Source organism: Helianthus annuus, chromosome 7, assembly GCF_002127325.2.
Source record: "Helianthus annuus cultivar XRQ/B chromosome 7, HanXRQr2.0-SUNRISE, whole genome shotgun sequence".
In the NCBI taxonomy this organism is placed as follows: domain Eukaryota; kingdom Viridiplantae; phylum Streptophyta; class Magnoliopsida; order Asterales; family Asteraceae; genus Helianthus; species Helianthus annuus.
The window spans coordinates 140,667,877-140,675,263 of NC_035439.2; positions in this window are offsets into that span (position 1 = coordinate 140,667,877).

Below are 7,387 nucleotides of genomic sequence, written 5' to 3' on the forward strand. Positions count from 1 at the left end.
TTCTAACCCCCATGTCACATTTATGTTTGTATTAATGTTATAGCCTATATATAGTGGCTCATGTATTTTGTATGTGATATCAATAAGAAATTCATCTTTCATTCTCTTCTATACATTGCTAATAGGTTCTAGTTATTACACAACAAAGCATATATTTTTCCTTAATATTTGGGTGAGTGCTTGTCATTTAATCTTTAACATGTAAAATGGGGATGTCACCCAAAGTGTATATTTAATGCAAAAAAAAACTCACAAATTACTTAATTTGATAAAAACTATCTCTTTCTACCACTAGAATAGGAAGAGGTGGTTTTGTTTTATGTGTATAAAAAACCCTTAAACACCCCTTAAATTTACTATTGATTCCATTGGAAAATAGTTTTTTAATATATAGGAACTGTTCATTCCATTTGTTTTTTAACATATAGGAGAAACTATCTCTTTCTACCACCAGAGTGGGAAGAGGTGGTTTTGTTTTATGTGTATAAAAAACCCTTAAATACCCCTTAAATTTACTATTGATTCCATTGGAGAATAGTTTTTTAATATATAGGAACTATTCATTCCATTTGTTTTTAACATATAGGAGAATTCCGTCTTAAAAGACAGAAAAGTCAATGTTTTTGACATGACACAATACTATTCATAGCAAAATTTTTCTTTTTAGAAAACCACCAAGCTAGGTATTCGATATGTGATATAGTGATATATCTCCATAGATATGTGAGAAATAATCACCACTATAGTAAAGTGTTACACGACAACATGGTCGCGTAACACCTTTTATACCTTTTATTCATATGTTACTTGGACAAAAAATCAAATAAAAATAACTTTAACGTACAAAATGTATGAACTGAAGGTTTACTGAAAAAACGCGGTGGCATTTTCGTAATTATCAAAATTACTCTAAAAATGATCCTGTAGAGTAATTTTGATCTTTGTAGAGTAATTTTGATCTTGTAGGGTAATTATCAAAATTACTCTACATGTGTATCAAAAATCAAAACTACTCTATAAATGTATCAAAATTACTCTGCAAGTTTATCAACCAACACACAGTTCAAAATTACTCTACAAAATTACCATACAAGATCATTTGTAGAGTAATTATGATACTCTGTAAAATTACTCTACATTATCAAAATTAACCTACAAGAACATTTTACAAAATTACTCTACAAGATCAAAATTACTCTACAGGATCATTTGTAGAGTAATTTTGATAATTACTCTACGAGTAAATAATTACGAAAATACCACCGCGTTTTTTTGGCTTTTTCATGTCTTTTATACATTTTGTACGATAAGCCAGTTTGTACGTGAACTTTACTCATGTTACTTGACTACCCTAAAGAATTTCCTGTTACAGATGTTACATGTGTTTCGTGGTAAAGATCAAATCATACGCAAATACGTATTGTGTATGTTCTTTAATCCGTAACGTTCACGTATCTAGTGATGCATGAAATATTAAACTCTTTTTCATGTCATATTTAGAGCCATTACACAAACGTTATTGCGATGTTTTTCTGATCTAAAAAAAGTGACCCGTGAAAGAGATTTCCACAATAAGCATAACAATATTTGGAATTTTATTTTCAAAGACAATTTCATAAACGTATGTATTTAAATTGCATATAATGACCACTAATTCAGAAAGGTGGGCCAAACGAAAGCGAGTAAGTATCCACTAAATCAAGGTCCACACGGATTTAGGAGGGCCCAGAGAACCCGACAGAAGTAAATTTTGACTGAATAAAGGTCCATAAAGGACTACAAGCCCATCAATGAATTTTAAAAAATTGTAATTTTGTTTTTTCTATACTAACTTAATATTTTATATTAGAGTTAAATGTCATTTTACTCCTTATGGTTTGAGTCATTTTGTCAGTTTAGTTCAAATGTTTTATCTTTCGCATGTGGGTCCAAAAAGGTTTCACCGTTCCCATTTTAGTCTACTGGGTTAACTTCATCCATTTTTTCTGTTAACAAGAAGAGCAATTCGGACATTTTAAATGTAATTTTGTGAATGAGAAGGGCAATTCGGCCATATAAAATGACCAAATTGCCCTTCTCGTTAGCAGAAAAAATGGATGAAATTAACCCAGTGGACTAAAATGGCAACGATAAAACATTTTTTGGACCCACAGACGAAAAATAAAACCTTTTGACTAAACTGCCAAAATGGCTCGTACCACAGTGACTAAAATGACATTTAACTCTAAGTAGTTTAATTATTTGTCTATATATTTTAAAATTTAACGATTTTTATTCAACCGAACTTTTTTAAACAAAATAAGTTATTTTAGTATGCTAACACGTTAAAGAAAACTCGTAAGTCTTACCAATACCCTACTAACAGCGAAATCAGATAAAACATAGTTTATGATTAGTATCTGGTCTTCTTGGGTTAAGAAATGAAACCGTTTGAATGAGGGAAGGAGATATTGTGGAAAATACAGTGTTATTAACCCTTAAGGGTCCAACGGGTTGCGAATAATAATCTATCAATTCTTAAGGGTCGTTTCGTCATTAGTAGTCGTTTCGTCATTAGAAGAATGGATTTTGCAATTTAAAATGGGGTTGCGGCGCAGCTTTTTGTCCGTTTACCTGCCACTTGTTTGTAATTTGTTATTTTGACATTTTAAACCTAAAAGAAATAAAATAATAGTATTAAATTATTTTGGAATTAGTATGCTATAAAAAGGCTATGTCGTGGTGGGGTATTTTTTTAATTTTTTTTTCTTTTTTTTTTTTTTTTTTTTTTGTCTTTTCCTAGGAACATTTGACTTTTTTTTTTACTTTTTTTTCTTAATTTACGTTTTCGGCCCTTATGCTTTGTGTGTTGTTTCTTAAATACCAACTTCTTTTGCAATTTACAGTTTTCATCAACTTTTTAACTTTACGTTTTTAACCCTTGCATTGATTTTTTTTGTTCTGTTTTTTTACGTATTTTTCCCATCTCTTGTGATGTACGTTTTCGGCCATTATGCTTTGTTTGTTGTTTCCTAAATACCAAGTTCTTTTGTAATTTACAGTTTTCGTCAACGTTTAAAGTTTACGCTTTTACCCCTTGCATAATTTTTTTCTTTCTTTTTTGTGGTTTTGTTTTTTTACTTATAACATTTAATTTTCAGCATTGACTCTTACAACCTCCTAACTTTCTAAATACTTTTTAATCAACTTTTACGTCTTTATTATTATTATTTTTTTTGCGTGTGGCTATAAACTTTAGTTGATTACCATTCACACTGACAACCTTTTTACTTTGTAAATACTTTTTTAATCGAGTTTCCTACTTGATATAAGATATGTGTCGACATACTTTTGTATCGGATTAAAAATCAGGTCGCCCCGTCGCAAAGCACGGGTGTAACACCCTAGTTATAATAAAAAGGCTATACTTTAAATTTAAATAGGGAAAATATAAGATAAGGATGTATACCTGGCGCACAAAGTTATAGATTAGAGTTTTCAGTATGCCTCTTGAAGCTATTTGTAATTGTCATTTCCATAAAAAATGGACCGAAAAGGGAAACTTCATTATCTAAGATTAAATGTCGTTCCCTTTACGTGGTCAAGGAGATGTACGTTGGCATTCACCCATTCCATTTGATTTTATCATCAAAATTTATTTTATTTAATTTAAAAAAGGAAACGTTTTTTTTTTATGAGTGAAACTAGAAATTTATATAGAGACAACATGACAATATATTAACTAGGGAAAAGATCAGATAGAAAGTTAATTTTCGCTACGAAGGATAGGAAGCTATAGATTATGACATGTGGCAACATTTAAAATAAAGAAAAAGGGTATTTTAGTCAATCCAACTCCTTCTTCTTTCTTTTTCAAAATCCAGTAACTTCAAAACCCATCATTTTCAAAACCCACCATCTTCAACCATTTCTTCACTTTCTATATCAATAATCACTACATTATAGTGCGATTTTCATCACCAATCAATGATTCAAAACCCGATCAACGTGTTCTTCAGTTTTTTTTTTGAAGAAAACCCAGTTTAATTTCATAAAAAAAATCTCGTTTTTTCCGGTGATTTTGGAGATAATCACTCTATTCGTTCGATTCGAGCGTTGATAAGTGTTTCTATCATTCAAATTTCGTCAATTGATGAAGAAATCAGCTTCGATCCATGTAAGAAATTCTTTAATTTCATTTTCACGATCTGGGTTTTTTATTTAGTCATTGCGTTTTACGATCTTGGCGTGGGTCCGGGGGCGGCAGCCCCTGGTAGCGGGGTCCCATGGGCGGCAGCCCCTGGCGGGGTCCAAGGGGCAGAGCCCCTGGCTGGGGTTGAGCTGTACTAAAAATAAGAGAGTTTTCTGTGGTTTCTGGCTATTGTGTTTTAGAAAAAAACCACATTTTTAAGTGTTTTTAGTCATTGCGTTTTAGGTAAAACACATTTTTTAGGTGTTTTCAGTCCATTGCGTTTTAGAATGAGTCATTTTTAAGTGTTTTCTGGCCATTGCGTTTTACAAATAAGACATTTTTTGTGTTTTTGGTGCATTGCGTTTTAGGTAAAACATCTTTTTATGTGTTTTTGGTGCATTGCGTTTTTAGGTAAAACACATTTTTATGTGTTTTTTGGCCATTGCGTTTTACAAATAAGACATTTCTTTGTGTTTTCTGGCCATTGCGTTTTACAAATAAGTCATTTTTTGTGTTTTTTGTGCATTGCGTTTTAGAAAAATGTTATTTTTAGGTTTTTTTTTCATTGCGTTTTACGTAACTGGTGGTTTTTCTATTGCGTTTTACGCAACTGGGTTTTAAATTTTTTTTTTAAATATAGCAATAGTATACTCGTTTTAAAGATAAAAAAACGCTCGTTTTTTTGGTGCAATTTTTATAAAAAATAATGTCGTATGAAAGAGTTATTAACGTTTAAAAATGGGGGGGAATTGGCGGAGAGAGAAACTATTGACTTGGATTGACTAGAATGCCCTTAAACAAACTCACGCGCCTCTTTTCTTCCTTTCAATTTCCCTGATTTAATCTTAGCCCTTGGTTAACTTAATGGATGGTCAAGATCACTTCCTAGCCAAATAAACTTCCTATTGTATCTCCACCCAACTATATGTCATTTGAGGTCTATTGTATGAAAAAAGAAAGTATGTATACATGGCGCACAAAGTTATAGATTATATAAGAGTTTTCAGTATGCCTCTTGAAGCTATTTGTAATTGTCATTTCCTTCATTCTTTATTGTTATAATCAGTGTCACATCATCTCATCTTCTTCTTCTTCCTTTAGTGTTATATCAGTGCCACATCATCATCTACTTCATCGTTTATCTCAATTATATGAGTGTTACATTACCATCTCCTTAATCGTTTATCTCAATCCCTAAATCTATATTATAGTCATCCCTCACGTTTTCTTATATATATTTTTTAACATAAACACATATGCACAAATAAGGGGAGGGGTCACCATATGATGATTGGGGTGGCGGTTATGGACACCACAAAACTTTCAGGAAATGGGAGGGGGCATGATGTTCCCACCCCTCCCGATCCTAAATGACTGCTTCTAAAGTTCTTTTTCTAAACCACAACGGATATTCTTTAAGATGCTATTTAAAAGATATTCTGATATGAATAATTAGTTTAGGTATTTGGATAATCAATTTCACATTATCCATAAAAAAGTGATTACTCAACTCAAAATAAATCATTTAAATAAATATATAAAACTAATATTTTATAATTTTAATTTTTTCTATACAAAGATTATTTTATTCTCGCTAATTAACTAGTGAAATTATCCTGCGCTTCATGGCAAAAATTTGGTTGATATCTATTTTTGCTGTTACGGTATCGACATTCACTATAGAAATCGAGAACACTAAAAACAAGGGTTGAGTTATTATGCAAAGGATTTAAAAATAAGAAGGGTAAGAAGCCACCAGAGAGTGACAAGTGTCCTAGGAGAAATTAAATGGAAAGGGTAATTTTGTCTACAAGAGAAAAGAGAATAGAGAATATGCACATGCAAGTCACATGCTATCCCCCCCCCCCAATTTTTAAACGTCCGTAACTTTTTTATACATCATTTGTTTTTTTTTAAATATACCATAAAATCGAGCGTTTTTTATCTTTAATATGAGTACCATATTGTTATATTTTTTAGAAAAAAAAAATATCAAAAACCCACTTACATATTACACAATAAACATGATGTAAAACACAATGTAAAGTAGATCAAAAACACAATCAATGACAGCAGATAAAGACACAATGGACAACATACTAAAACACAATAACCATAACGTATAACACAATGGCGATAACATATAACACAATAAATATCAGACTAAATAAAAACACAATTGATGACAATAGATAAAAGACACAATTAATGACAGCAGATAAAAGACACAATTAATGACAGCAGATAAAAGACACAATTAATGACAGCAGATAAAAGACACAATGGAGAGCAGTGAAAACACAATAGAAAACAAACTAAAAACACAATACACAACAAACTAAAACACAATGAACAAGATAATAAAAAAAAATTGAAAAAATTATTAAAACACAATGGAAAACATATTAAACACAATGACCTGAACTAATAACACAATTTATAGAAAACCCAGATATAACACCATCTTCATTGTGTCATATATTGTGTTATAGGTTCTTATAAAAACGCAATGGATAGAACCCAAATTAACATTGTGTTATAGGTTTTGATAGTAAAACAATGTATAGAAACTCTACTAAAACGTAATGACCAAAACCCAGTTAAAAGACACAATGAACTGAACCTTTAACACAATGTGAAAAAACCCAGTAAAAATGAAAATTTTTATTTTTTTTGTATGATAATATGATAGTCATATTAAAGATTAAAAAACGCTCGTTATTATGGTGAAATTTTTTTAAATGTCGTATGAAAAAGTTATGGACGTTTTAAATCGATGGGGGAATTGGCATGTGCCTTGCATGTGGAGAGAGAAAATCCATAAATATAGGATTCCCTTTATGCCCTTTTATTATCTTCTTTTCCCTACAACTAATCTCAACCCTCCAAATCTAAGATCAATGGACTAGAAACCTTCTTACCCTTCTTATTTATTTTATCATTTGTATTTGATCCTAACCCCTAAAAACAAATATTGGCACTGGCACCGATGTTGTTCAGTTTATGTCGCTTTGGTTGATTTGCATTCCATGTTTACTTTTACTCAACATTGATATATAAATTTTATTGAAAACATATACTGTGTCGCTATCGTATTAAACCGAACCAAAACCAACTGAACAACATCTGTATCAGTACCAATGTTTATTTTTATTGTTTTTGCTTTTGATAAACTAACCCCGTATCACTATCATACCTAACTGAACAAAACATCGG